A 15339-nucleotide genomic window follows, 5' to 3' on the forward strand; every position below is an offset into this window, starting at 1 on the left:
TCGTAATCTGCCTAGAGTCATTGCTGGATCCGCTCATATATGTTGACTTTATCAAGTTAAACGGCGAAATGCTGTCTGGATAGGGAACGACCTCATTACAGTCGACCTGACCGACTTTGCTCCAGCCAACAATTCAACATTAAAAGTTAACACGTCCCAGTGACACTCAAGTATTTATGTGCATGTGTTTTTGTCAGTTTATTTGTTTGCAAGGATATTCAACAAATGATAATTAACATTTCCAGAATAATCCCATTCGTGCAATAAGGCAAATACTTTCCTTTACTACAAGGATGAAAGGCTACTGTCCACCATTCTTTCCAAATCACACCGCCTGGTGTGAGTAATCACAGTAAATGGAGGGACTGTTGTGTAATAAATGTAAGAGAGTGTGTATACTCGTCAGAAAGAATGATGAACACAGTAGAGCCTAATCCATATAGTAAAGGAAGGGTCTGTGTTATTGCATGTGTGGGATTGCATTAGAATGTTATTAGGTATCATTTTTAGAACAAACGAACAAACAAATAAACAAACAAACAGGGGCGTTAAAATAAAAATGGAAACTGATCATATTGTAAATATGGCTCACTACTGTACATGAATTTACCAATATAGCTTAATCCCGTTATCTGGAAGAGGTGGTAAACGTTTTTGGCATTGAAATTCGGAAATTCTACAAATCAAATGTACTCCATATTTGAACACTGGAGAAATTGTGGCTTCAGCAGCCTTGTTTTAAGGATTAATATGCTAGAATTTTTTGAGAGGGTATTAAGTTGAAAATATCGTTTTTAGTTTTGATTTTATGCCACTATACTTGTAAGAGACACTTTGGTAAAGGCACAGCTGCAAACGACACATGATTGACGTACAACAACGACCGGAAACAGTTTTCCTCTGATTGTTTGGTTACTTAAAAATTGTCGCATTCAAATGCCTTGCATCCTTGTTTTACCTTCGTTACGAGAATTCAGGTCCTTGTAACCTTTAAAGACGGCAGACCTAAATTCAGATACTGGTAGTACATTTTTGCGGTGGGTTTGGGAAATTGCATACATAAATATATATATATATATATATATATATATATATATATATATATATATATATATATATATATATAAATTGTTAACACAAAAAAGTCACGAGACAGATAACGTATTGACTTTTTAAACTCACTGAACGACGTTGTCAGATAATAAGACAGCTCTTCATCTTGCTAAGTACTGAAATCGACGTGTTACTTTTCTCGAATTCTAATATTTAACTTATGCGAGCAGGCAAAGCGTAAATACCCTTATCCACAATCCCTCATACCTCCACTTTCTTACCATACTTTCAAATATATCATCAGTGAACTTCAAGGCGGCAAAATATCTTTAAAAAATTCAGCCTTGAGATTTATTCTTGACCCCTTCAAAAGATATAAGGCGCGGTCCGTATAGATTGGGAAATTTGCTGAGTAACGTGCCGTCCTGATAAGATCGGAACACGATCCGTCAACTCTCAGACACAAATGATAAAATGCGATATAGTTGAGATGGTTGAGATAAATGATCAAAATACGGACATAACTCATACGAGTAGGTTACCATTTTAAACTTCAATGTCAGACTTACCTGTTGTAACACCGGCAAATGTTTGTTTAGTAAGAATGCTAAACATTTTGGGGGAAGCATTCATGTGTTTTAAAGTTACCTTGCATGTTAGTCCTAAAAAAAACCCTCAATTTGGTTACATTGATATTTAGCGCTGTTCGACAAAAACTGTCCAAGGCTATCCCGTCATCATGGATGAAGCAATGTTAACTGTAAAGATTGCTCTGCTCCAGAAGTGAGAATATGGTGGGCAAAAGTGATCGAGAACGCAGTGGGACTCAGAATCTGAGAAAGCAAGAAAGTCACTCAGAAAATATATTTTTGCAACAACAAAATTATCTTGATTCCAGTCTGTTAACGTTATACCGTTTTTAAAAGATAGTATTCAAACCACACTTACACAGCATGCAAATGCGGATCACGCGCACAAAAAGTACCATACGAAATTAGGTGTAACTTACGAGGCAGTTATATTGATAAGGTAAGCAACGCCATTTAAACTTTTTATCAATGTAGGCTAAGTTACGCATATTATGAAAGTAAGCGACAGCACTATTATATTAGAACGTTAATATCAAACAGGAAAATAATTCCTTAACGAATCTTGCGTGAAATATTTCCACGTCACTCCTTCTTTCTCTTGACTTGACTTTGACTTATCCACTACAATTGAGTAGAATGTACATGAATTGAAATAAACATGTTTCTCAGTGGATATGTGAAGACCTCAAAGTGGTCCCTGACTTCAAAGTGGTCCCCATCCTAAATGTCCGGTAAGATAGGGGGTTAAACTCAAGTCTGACGACACCTACCGCATAATGGACGCTTTTGTGGTCACACGGACGTTTCCGATGTAATATCAGCTGCTATTTTAGTATTTAATACCTAGAGTTGGGAAAAATGTACAAAATAAGGGCTGAGCACAGATTTAACAATGGGGAGGGCTAGTGTCTATATCAATCATGACTTATCTATAAAATGACTCATTTGAAGTCATATCGATATTTGGAAGTCATTCTAATCGCTGCTCGTAAATACATAAATGGATATGAAATACAATTTGCAGCATTGCTGTGATGTATCAATCGCACTTGCGGGTCAAAAATTCATCGCCACAAGCCAGCCCATAGACATTTTTGGTAGTTTACTTCGACCGGTACTATAACACTGGTCAGTTCACGACCATTGTCTACTTCTGCTAGCTACCTCAATAATATAAACATGTATTTTCAACCGTTTTCCCGTGAGCCGACGTCCACGAATTCTGCAACGTTTGCCCTCTAGCGTAATTGAATACTTTGGGTCTGTCAAAAGTTCAGAACCGAGCAGAAACAGTCGACGGCTCTTAAAAAAGCGGAATTATAGATGTTGCCACATTCAACATAATTAACGGAAGTAGGAGATGAGTCATAGATAGTCAGAGATAAAGTAGGTACATGTTCATTTATTCAAAGACTAAGCTATTTCATTATTTGCGAGGTAAATAAAAAAAACCGATTGGTGTCGTAGTAAACTACAGAAAAGGTCTATGGACAGATTAACAGCGGTTCTGAGGCGATATCCCTTGACACGAATGCAATCTATAGGCCTCAGCATTATGCTACGAATGCACAGATGTAAAATACACCAGAATAGGGCTCGAGGCCAATATTTTAGGGGGACATTTTTCTTAATTTTTTTTACAAAGATATCCAATACCTACCATAGAAAGTGACGCGATTGAAGTAATACATTACCTAAAAGAAGCTGAATACAGCAGCAGAGCGTAAAATTATCCGAATTTTCATGGGACACCTTTGAAGTCAAGAGGACGCTTTTGAAGTCAAACTGATTTCTTTATTCTTTACTAAAAGTTTGAAAAAAACAGGAAGTGTACTCTGATCTTATTTGTACCTGATACTTAACAGGTCGCATATTCAATTCTAAATTAAAACATTCTTTCTTTTACATAAACGATTGAATACAGCACAGAGAGCGTAAAATCATCACAAGTCTTTGGGACCACCTTGAGGTCAAAAGGACACTTTTGGAGTCAAACTGATTTTCTTTAAGCAATACTAAAAGTTGACAAAAATCCAAGGAAGTGTACTATAGTCCTATTAATAACTGATACTTCATAGGTCACATGTTACAATTTTCAAGTTAGAACATTGCTTCAATTATGCAAAAGAAGTTGAATAAAGCAGACAGAGTGTACAATCATTCGATTTTCCCGGGGACCACTTTGAAGTCAAAAGGACACTTTTGGAGTCAAACTGATTTTCTTTATTCAATACCAAAAGTTGGACAAAATCAAAGAAGTGTACTATAGTTTTATTAATACCTGATACTTCACAGGTCGCATGTTACATTTTTCAAGTCAACACATTCTTTTTTAACATAAACGATGTTGAATACAGCAGAGAGACCGTAAAATCATCCCAAGTTTTCGGGGACCACTTTGAAGTCAAAAGGACACTTTTGGAGTCAAACTGATTTTCTTTAAGCAATACTAAAAGTTGACAAAAATCCAAGGAAGTGTACTATAGTTCTATTAATAACTGATACTTCATAGGTCACATGTTACAATTTTCAAGTTAAAACATTGCTTCAATTACGCAAAAGAAGTTGAATAAAGCAGACAGAGTGTACAATCATTCGATTTTCCCGGGGACCACTTTGAAGTCAAAAGGACACTTTTGGAGTCAAACTGATTTTCTTTATTCAATACCTTAAGTTGGACAAAATCAAAGAAGTGTACTATAGTTTTATTAATACCTGATACTTCACAGGTCGCATGTTACATTTTTCAAGTCAACACATTCTTTTTTAACATAAACGATGTTGAATACAGCAGAGAGACCGTAAAATCATCCCAAGTTTTCGGGGACCACTTTGAAGTCAAAAGGACACTTTTGGAGTCAAACTGATTTTCTTTAAGCAATACTAAAAGTTGACAAAAATCCAAGGAAGTGTACTATAGTTCTATTAATAACTGATACTTCATAGGTCACATGTTACAATTTTAAGTTAAAACATTGCTTCAATTACGCAAAAGAAGTTAATTAAGCAGACAGAGTGTACAATCATTCGATTTTCCCGGGGACCACTTTGAAGTCAAAAGGACACTTTTGGAGTCAAACTGATTTTCTTTATTCAATACTAAAAGTTGACAAAAATCAAGGAAGTGTGCTATAGTCCTACTAATACCTGATACTTCACAGGTCGCATGTTCCATTTTTCAAGTTAAGACATTGCTTCAATTACGCAAAAGAAGTTGAATAAAGCAGACAGAGTGTACAATCATTCGATTTTCCCGGGGACCACTTTGAAGTCAAAAGGACACTTTTGGAGTCAAACTGATTTTCCTTCTTCAATACTAAAAGTTGACAAATATCCAAGGAAGTGTGCTATAGTCCTATTAATACCTGATACCTCACAGGTCGCATGTTTCTATTTTTCAAGTTAGGACATTGCTTCAATTACGCAAAAGAAGTTGAATAAAGCAGACAGAGTGTACAATCATTCGATTTTCCCGGGGACCACTTTGAAGTCAAAAGGACACTTTGGAGTCAAATTGATTTTCTTTATTCAATACTAAAAGTTGATAAAAGTCCAAGGAAGTGTACTATAGTCCTATTAATAACTGATACTTCACAGGTCGTATGTTCCATTTTCAAGTTAGAACATTGCTTCAATTACGCAAAAGAAGTTAATTAAGCAGACAGAGTGTACAATCATTCGATTTTCCCGGGGACCACTTTGAGGTCAAAGGACACTTTTGTAGTCAAACTAATTTTTCTTTATTTAATACTAAAAAGTTGACAAAAATCCAAGGAAGTGTACCATAGTCCTTTTCATACCTGATACTGCACAGATCACATGTTATATTTTTCAAGTTATATAATTGCTTCAATTACGCAAAAGAAGTTGAATAAAGCAGACAGAGTGTACATCATTCGAATTTCCTGTGGGACCACTTTGAAGTCAAAAGGACACTTTTGGAGCCAAACTGATTTTCCTTATGCAATATTAAAAGTTGGACAAAAAAGGAAGTGTACTATAGTTTTATTAATACCTGATATCTCACAGGTCGCATGTTACATTTTCCAAGTCAACACATTCTTTCTTTAACGTAGAGAGACAGTAAAATCATCATAAGTTTTCGGGGACCACTTTGAAGTCAAAAGGACACTTTTGGAGTCAAACTGATTTTCTTTATTCAATACTAAAAGTTGACAAAAATCCAAGGAAGTGTACTATAGGCCTATTATACCTGATACTTCACAGCTGGCATGTTTCATTTTTCAAGTCAACAATTCTTTTTAATTTTCCTTAAAAGAAGCTGAACATAGCAGATGGAGCATGTAACAAGTGGAATTTCCGTGGGCACCTTTACGGACATTTTGGTGTCATATGTATTTTTTCAATACAATACCAAATGTGTGATAAATCAGTAGAAATGTAGAATAATCCTACAAGTAACTCTGTCTTATAAACTCAATCTCATACACACATACAAATGGACGTTGGGCATTATTTAGCCAAAAAAAATCTTTATTTAACTGTACATAAATTTTAACAGTAGAGTAAAGCACGAGAGCAGTTTTTCTCTATAAAGTAAAATAACTACTTTCAATAACCGGAAAAATGAGATAAAGGGCATCAATTTCACAAAAATAAAAGCACATAATACCTAAAGACCAATACAGTCCTATTGTGCTATGTAGAGAATAGCTTTTTGTGACACATATGTTTATGAAGATAGATACCTTTGATAGCACATTTCAAAAAATGTCAAAAAGCAGCATTACCACTAATACAAAATGAAAATATTATTATAATTTGAACATCACAGTAAGATTATCCCTGAGAACAAATCAGCCAGTGGTATGAGATGAGTAGTGTTTAGAGAAAGAGATTTTTTGATCAATAATGGAAAACATAGCATCAATGACACTTGGCTCTCATTTGATTTGATGAGGCAGGCCACAGTGTGTATACTTAACTATGTTTACCCTTGCCAACATGCATACAAAGTTTCATAGCCATTGGAAGAGGGATTTCAGAGAAAATGATTTTTGACCAAATATGGGAAAAGTTGCGCAAAAATGCCTATATGAAAATATTCACAAAAAATTTGAAGACACTCAACCGAGGTTGCCTCTAGATACATTAAAAACAAATTTCAAACCAATCAAAACATTTACTTCAAAGAAAATTAGTTTTTGACCAAAATAATGCTCCAAAATGCAAAAAAAAACAAAAACACAAAGATGAAAATTTCACCACAATTTAAGAAATCATATAGAAAACAACTCTAGAGTATTAAGTTTCAAAGCAATCCAACAAGAAATTTGAGAGAAAAACATTTTTTGACCAAAAATTGGAAAAATTGCCCCAAAAATACAAAATTGCAGATTTCATCATATATTCAAGATATCATATTTAGTTCATCTGTAGGAACCTGTATACCAATACCAAATATCAAAGCTGTCAGATGGGCGGTTTTGATGAAATAAAGTTTTGACCAAAAATGACAAAAAAAATTCCTTAAAAGTACAGATTTGCATATTTCATTACAATTTGAACAAATCTAAGTTGGGTTATCCCAAGGGACCTATATACAAAATAACAAAGCTGTCTGACCAGCGATTATGAAGAAGATTTTTCACAAAAAAAACGCCTTTTTTGGCGCTAATTTGCATATTTTCAAAAATATCAAAAAATACCGTCAAGGACAGTGTGCTCACATTCGGTTTGAATTGGTAAATTCAAGAAATATTTAAACCAGAAAAACAAGAATGATAAAAGCAAATAAGGTCTGCAACTTAGGTACTGGAGGTCGTCTTTGGGAACATGCATATCATCTTCTATAGTCAACAAAAAAATTAGCCAGAGAAGCTTGACAAAAGAAAAGGTGGGAGAGTGGGGAAAAAATAAAGGGTGGGAAAAAATGTACAAGGGATCTGGTAAAAAGTAATGCTACCTCATCAATCTTCTAGCCCCTACCCCCTCCTGAATATCAAATGTTCCACCCCTTACATAAAACCAGCTGACAGGAAATGTATTTACAACCTTGGGGATGTTTTAATTAATGCTATGAGTGCTATCATTCAAATGTAAACAACACTTAAATCAGTTACAGATAGCGAAATGCCTTCCACTGTGGGGGATTACATCTGGAATTATCCTGGATCCTAATTTCTCATCAGTTCTTATGTGTCTTAACATGCAAAAGTTGAAAAAATTGGTTCGCAATGAAAATATTTACTTCAACTTTGTTTTCTGGATCAAATTTTACTACAAATTGATATTAAATATGACAAAATTATGTTCACAGCCTTCGACACTCTCTCACAACATATCCTGGGTTGGTGTAGGTCATTTAAGGTCACAAACTGAGAAAAAAACCTAAAATATAAAAATTTACTTTGAGCAGAAAATTTATCAAGTAACATCCCTCGGGACTTTTGTACCAAATTACAAAGCTATCAGACAAGTAATTTTGAGAACAAGTTGTCTGTCCAGGAGCTTTAAAAAGAAAATATTTTTTAAGAATTTTTGACCAAAAATGACAAAAATTGCCCCAAAACAGTAATATTTCCAATTTTGTCATAACTTCAACAATTAGAAGGGTAACACCCTTGTAAACATCCAATCCAAATTTGAGAGCAATTGGGCTAGCGGTTTCTGAAAAGAAGAAATTTTACTTAAAATGAGAAAAATAACCAAACAATTCAGCAAAAATACAAAATTCGAGATATCTTCACAATATCATAAAACTGATTTCATCAACCTGAGGAACCTGTATACCAAATATCAAAGCTATCAGATTTGTTGTTTTTGAATAAAAATATTTTTGACCAAAAATTCGGAAAATTGCCCTAAAATTACAAATATAAAAATTTCAATTCAATTTGTATAAACTTGACTGAGGTCATCCTGAGGAACATGTATACAAACTTTCAAAATAATCAGATGAGTGGTTTCAGAAAAATACCGCAATTATACGGTGTCGCTCAAATTTGATCAGAATTGGTATATACCAGTATGGGTTACCAATGATCAACAATAAATGTTGTTCCTATCTGTTCAGTGGAGGAAAATTCTACGTTGATGTTATGGCAATGATTTCTGCACAGTACAACCAGAAAAACAACAAGAAATATTTAAACCAGAAAAACAAGAATGACAAAAGTAATTAAGGTCTAACTTTGGTACTGGAGGTCAACTTTAGCAACATGCATAGCAGAAACAAGCCCCTCTTAGTTTAGTATAAACTGTCTTCCCCCATCTACTGTCTATGGTTGCAGCTGGTCTGTTAATATGTAACGGTTCATAAACAATGACAGAAATGAGTCAAGATCAGTGGAGTTTGCCTGTTTCTCACTGGCATGCCTCCTGCACATTTGCTGCATTTCACTTTTTCTTACCTCATTTGCACATTTTTGACACTGATGTGTTCATTTGAGCAAATTCACATCTCAACCCCTGCATCTACCTGTACACCAAATACTGAGATGGTAGCTTTGGCGGTATGGGAGCCTTTGTGTGTGACGGACATACATCTGCACATACCCACAGACATACAGACATGCAAATCGGATGCAAATGAACTGATTCAGCTTATATGATAACCTCACATTGGTATACCAAATGTGAGCTAAAAATTAAAAAAAATAGTGGCAACATCACTGTTCGCTCCCATATAGTTATCAAAACAAGTCAACAATTGTATGAAACATGGACATACATATACAGACAGACTGACATACACAGACTGGCACAGAGTGATGAAATTGACCCCAAGTGTGACTTGGCCCATGGAGAGTGATAAAGATATAACAAACAGCTGAATGTAATGATAAAATAGTTAAGTATAGGCCTATACAGGCACTGAAGGTGAATATGTTACAGCAATTTGATTAGTTTCTTTTCCTTTTCTACTTCTGTGATAATATTTAAGACAATCAATCTGCAAGGCAGTTTATGTATTGACAAATATGTTATCTTTTACAAGCACACAGTAAACTGTTCTTGATTTTCATTTACAATATTTGATATAGACTGAAATACATGACATGCAACCAATGTTTACACTTTGCCCATACACCAGATACATGGAGAAATTTCAACATACAATCATCAACTCAGAAACCCTACAGGAAAAAGTAAACATTGTTTTCTTCCAGAACAGCTGGTACATCCACATCTGGAACAACTTACCAACTAAACCAATTACACAAGGATGATGACACAAGAGATAAAGTTAAACTGTGGTGAACTTGACTATTCCTTTCAAATCCTTACCTAACTTGACATCTTAAACTAAAATACACTGCATGGTTAATTGTGCACAAAAATACATCGGGGTGGACCATTTGATAAGGGATGGTGTCTGGAAGATCGATGAGACCTGTACATTATCTTTTTTATCCGATCCATTGTACATTCTTTTTTCCCCACTCTCTCACCTTTTCTTTTTGTCAAACCTTCTCTGGCTGAATTTTTTTTATTGGCATTTGTTAGGAATTTTTTCAAAATCTGCCAGGATTTTTTTGCCGCATTTCAACACCTAATACAGTTTACCATATCAAATGCCTACTAAATCACCACATTATATACTCTTAGTTCCAGTAGGTATAAAATTACCAAAAAAATCTTAAAAATACAAAATGAAAGATATCCCAGTAAAACTGAAAGTTTCGCAAAGTTGCCCCAAAAATTCAAAATTCCGGATTTCAACTTCATTTCAATATATCTTATGATTAACAAAAACCCTAAGGACCGGTTTACTAAATATCAAAGCAATCAGACTGGTAAAATTTGAGAAACAAATTTTTGACCAAAAATGAGAAAAATTGCCCCCAAAATACAAAATTGCAGATCTCATCCTAATTTTAAATGTATCTAATCAACATAAACCCTAGGAACCTGTACACTAGATATCAAAGCTACCAGATCAGAAGTTTTTGGAGAAAAATTTTTTGACCAAAAGAGGCAAAAATTGCCCCAAAAATAAAAAAAAATGCCAGTTTCAACATACCTTCAATACATTATATTGAGATTAATCTTAGATACCTGTATACCAAATACATGTATCAAAGCTATCAAATCAGCAGTTTTTGGATTTAAATTTTTTTATCAAAAATTGGGAAAATTGCCCCAAAACTACAAATATGACAATATCAATACAATTTGTACAAGCATGACTGAAGTCATTCTGAGGAACATGAATATTAAGTTTCATAGCATTCAGACGAGCGATTTCAGAAAACAAGATTTTTGACTAAAAACGGAAAAAAATACCCTAAAAATACAAACATGCAAATTTCATCCCAATTTTTGCACACATAATTTAGAATACCTAAAGAATCTGCATACCAAGTTTCAACCAAATTTGACCAATGCTTACTGAGTTTTAACCATTTGTAGGATTTTTCCTTTTTTCCCTCTCATTTGCATATTTTTGGCACTGACATGTTCATTTGAACAAATTCACATCTCCACCCCTAGGTGCACCTGTACACCAAATACTAGGACAGTAGGTGCTACGGTTTAGGAGTTTTTGATTCGGACGGACTAACAGACATACATACATACTTACATACATACACACAGACGCCATTTTTCCACCTTATACGAATACCTCCCATTTGCATATATACATATGCATATATGGGAGCGTAAAAATATATTCTCAAATCATATTTTTCATCTACGCAACAAATAGCGAATCAGTAAGTACTGCGGTTATCAAGATATTTGAGTGACTGGACGCCTCACAAACAGACATACATACATACTGACAATGGATGCCGGACAGATTATATATATACCCATCCCAATAGCTTCAAAAGACTATCGTATAGTAGCTAAAAATGAAAATTTCGCCACAATACTAACGAAAATCACCATAAACATCCCGCATACAGAGTTTCAACAAAATCTAGACTGCCGTTACAGAGTTTAAGCGTTTGCTGGATTTTTCTGTTTTCTACCACATTTCTTTTTTTACCTCATCATCATATTTTGAAGACTGACACTTCATTTGAACAAATTCACATCTCCACCCCCAGGTGCACCAGTACACCAAATACTACAATGGTAGTGCTGCGGTTTTTGAGTTTTCGATGTGCACGAAGGGTAGCATGCACACATACTAACATACATAAATGTAGACACCGCTGACCTACCATAAAATCTCTTTTTGGTATAATATACGTACATGTATACACCAAATGTGAGCTAAAAATTGTCCTGAAAATAGAAAATTGTGGATTTATCAAAATTTGAATATTTCATCCCTATGAATCTGTATAACAAATATCAGTGCTGTCAGACAAGGGGTTTTGGTGTAAAAAATTCTATTTTGTTTCAGCCAAACCTTAAAGCCCCATACAGCAGCAAATGTGTTGTAAACCAATCTCAAATTATCCTCAGTTTTCCAAGGGTTTTCTTCAAGTAAGACACATTAAAGACCAAAAAAGTGTACAACACTGTCGATAGCCTAAGAAGTAGCATTTAAATTCAAACTTTTAACATGATTTTAGATTTTCCGAGAATTTCAAAAAAACAAGTCATTGACAATGACGTAGTCCCCACTTGTAATAGGAGTATTAGTCTTGATGGGGCAGGGAAATGTGGTCATTAAGAAGTATCACTGGAGTGTATATGTTCAGATCTATGGGCACATAGGTCTATGTCATTGTTCCCAATTTGAAACAAGAGGCATGTCTAAGTTATGGTTCTAAATCGGGAAAAAAAGATCAGACCTCTAGCTGTATTGGCCAGCCAAGAAATACATATGCGCGTAATAAATGAGGTACAAGATGTGACATCTTAAGGTCTATTATCCTATCAAAATTGAAGCGTAAAGCACAGGGCCTCATAAGTGCCGATTTACGTCAATATTACAGCGTTTTTCTTTCTTTTTCAATGTTACAAATAAAGCTGAAGAGCACAACACTTGTGTAGCTGTCTTTTCTGTAGCGTGTATTGGCATGTATAGTGCGTCCTCGTAAATGTGACCTTTAGTTCCGTGACCTCTAGGCCCGGCTCTAGCCATGCCATGCCTACTTCCTGCCCTGCCCTCGCACAGCGACGTCTGTACACGTGGCCAGAAGGCATGGCCAGAGGAATTGGCTAGAGGTCACGGAACTAAAGGTCGTATTTACATATGATCACATTCCCCATTGAGGGCGCACTATACATGCCAATCAAGCTACACAAAAGACAGCTACACAAATGTTGTGCTCTTCAGCTTTATTTCTAACATTGAAAAAGAAAGAAAAACGCTGTAATATTGACTTAAATAGGCACTTATGAGCCCCTGTGCGTAAAGAACTTGTGGTTACTGAGTTGTGCATATATATGTATAATCAAGGTCAAAGGTCAACGAGGTCACGTGACATTTTGTCAAAAAATTGTATTGCTAAGTTATCCCTATATACCAAAAATCAGACCTCTAGCTCTATTGGCTCGCTCAAAATTAGAAATGCACATCATTAATGAGGTACAATATGTGGCGTCATAAGGTGTCCTATCATACCATATATGAAAGGTTTAGCACTTGTGGTTACTGAGTTATGGACAAATATGTATATTTGACGTCAAAGGTCACCAAGGTCACGTGACATTTTGTCAAAGTGTCTGAGATATCTGCGTGAACGGATGGGTGAACGGATGGGTGAACGGACGGATATGTCCCAATCTATAAGCCCCTGGACTTTATCTGTGGGGACTAAAAACTGTGTCATTGCATCCTTTTTGCAATATGAATACGATGAGAAACTAAATTTTTATTTTTCTTGGCCTTATACATGGGAGTCTATGGAGAGCTGCCTTATACATGGGAGTCTATGGAGGTGTAAACTAAAAGTCCTCTAACACGGCCAAATTTGATCACATTGTGAAACAAATTGACGTGCATCTGTATGAGGTAGGGTATTATCCTTGTATCAAGTTGAACAAAATCGCTCCAGGCGTCTCTGAGATATCTGTGTGAATGGACGGACGGACACACGCACGGACGGACGCACGGACATGACCAAACCTATAAGTCCCCCAGGACGGTGTCCTTGGGGACTAATAATCATATGACAGGAAAATAAAGATTACAACAAATAGTTGGCATTCGTGTGTTGTGCATTAAGTAAATGGATCATGCTTGTTTCTGGTATGATCATGGTGTGTATGTGTGGGGAAATACTGTTTTTTTTTTAATTTTCTGTTGGTCGCCAATTTTTGAGTACGTCACCAGTTTATTATTCAGCCTGTTAAAACGTGTAGGCATGGTCCAAATCAGCAAGCAGTGATAACTCTGATCTTTCCACATCATTTCCAAGAACTCTGTTATCTGGAGAGATTAAAATTGAAAAATTTATTACCAGTAAGCAAATCAATCCAGTCATCATTATCAGAAGATAAAATGTATGCAAATTAAGAAAGAAACACAAATATAATCTCTTTTTGGTATTTATATACACACCAAATATAAGCTAAAAAACCGACTCAAAGCAGGTCTGTTCATTATAAGCACATATGTAAAATTATGACAACGGTAAGTATTGAAATGGAGACATAACAAAATACATAAATGAGTACACTATAGGTGTAACCGTAGACTCAAATTGTGTGCTGAACACACATGAGGCGGAGATTGGGGATTTGGCTCAGCGGTTTTATCTATGGCTTCTGCGCTAGGTGACTGGTGCTATACGTTGTGAGTTCAAATCCGACTGAAACCACAATATATTACAAAAGTGTATGGACACAAATTCCATGTCTTGTATTCAGTTTAGATTGTCAGCTTGAATTAACAGCTAGACATCAGTTAAGACTGATGACACAGTCCTTGACGTAAAAGAACTTTGTTATTCAAAGTCACTGAAATGTACGTTGTACCAATGATGTGAAATGACCTAAGTTACAATGAAAACAATGTCAAGGCATGTAGAGTACAAACTCAACACATGGAAACTAGACAATATGGCTGCCTCCAAGTGCTAAATTTGCTTTCCTGTGCGTGCATGATACAGCCTTGGGGCTAGTGGGCCAGGGTCGGGTGTTGGAGTATATTTCTATTCTTTCAAGTATCATCATAAATTCCTGACAAACTGTGTTTAAAACCCTTTCCCCAAAATACCACGGACAGGTAAAAAAAATCTAAGTTGGCAAAGAGCAGTCAGGAGGGGGGTCACTTCTATTACTTGCCAATATGAACATGCGCCGCCCAATGGGGTGGGTATTTCAGCAACTTGGTCCAAAATAGGGGGGAGGGGGTCAATTCCACTGTAAACCATGGTCTAAAATGGGGTTGAAGTTTGAGTGCCACACAAGAACAAATTTCAACAGTCTGTTCCCATCTCGCTAGCAGGGTTCTGAGCTGCACTCAATAAGCATGGATATCTTTTCTGCGGCAGGGGAACCATTACAGAGAGCCCCTGGCTAAAAGTAAATATGGACTTTGTTTTAAAACATTGTCACTGATTTGTCAGAACTCTACATATGGCAGATTTTTGCCCAATAGAAAATACCCAAACAAAGTGGCTCTACTGCTCCTAGTATTATTCAGGTTGACCATGGCCATATGAAGTTAGTATTGCTTTACAGACAAACAGCGAGGTTTGTTGTGAATTGTAATTTTAAAAAAAACACCACTCAGACTACTGCAGATAACTGATAATTTGCAGAAGCTGGACCAAAATTTGGTGAGAGTGAAAGGCATTTTCTTTCACAAAATTTGTTGGTATTC

General features: G+C 35.6%; 1 protein-coding gene across 2 annotated transcripts in view; it reads right to left on the minus strand.

The window, feature by feature from the left end:
- Window positions 1-15339, minus strand: part of LOC139145666 (sulfite oxidase-like) — a 438941-nt gene that overhangs the window by 80521 nt on the left and 343081 nt on the right. The gene's annotated exons all lie outside the window — the stretch shown is intronic.

This window comes from Ptychodera flava, chromosome 12 (assembly GCF_041260155.1).
Source record: "Ptychodera flava strain L36383 chromosome 12, AS_Pfla_20210202, whole genome shotgun sequence".
NCBI lineage: Eukaryota > Metazoa > Hemichordata > Enteropneusta > Ptychoderidae > Ptychodera > Ptychodera flava.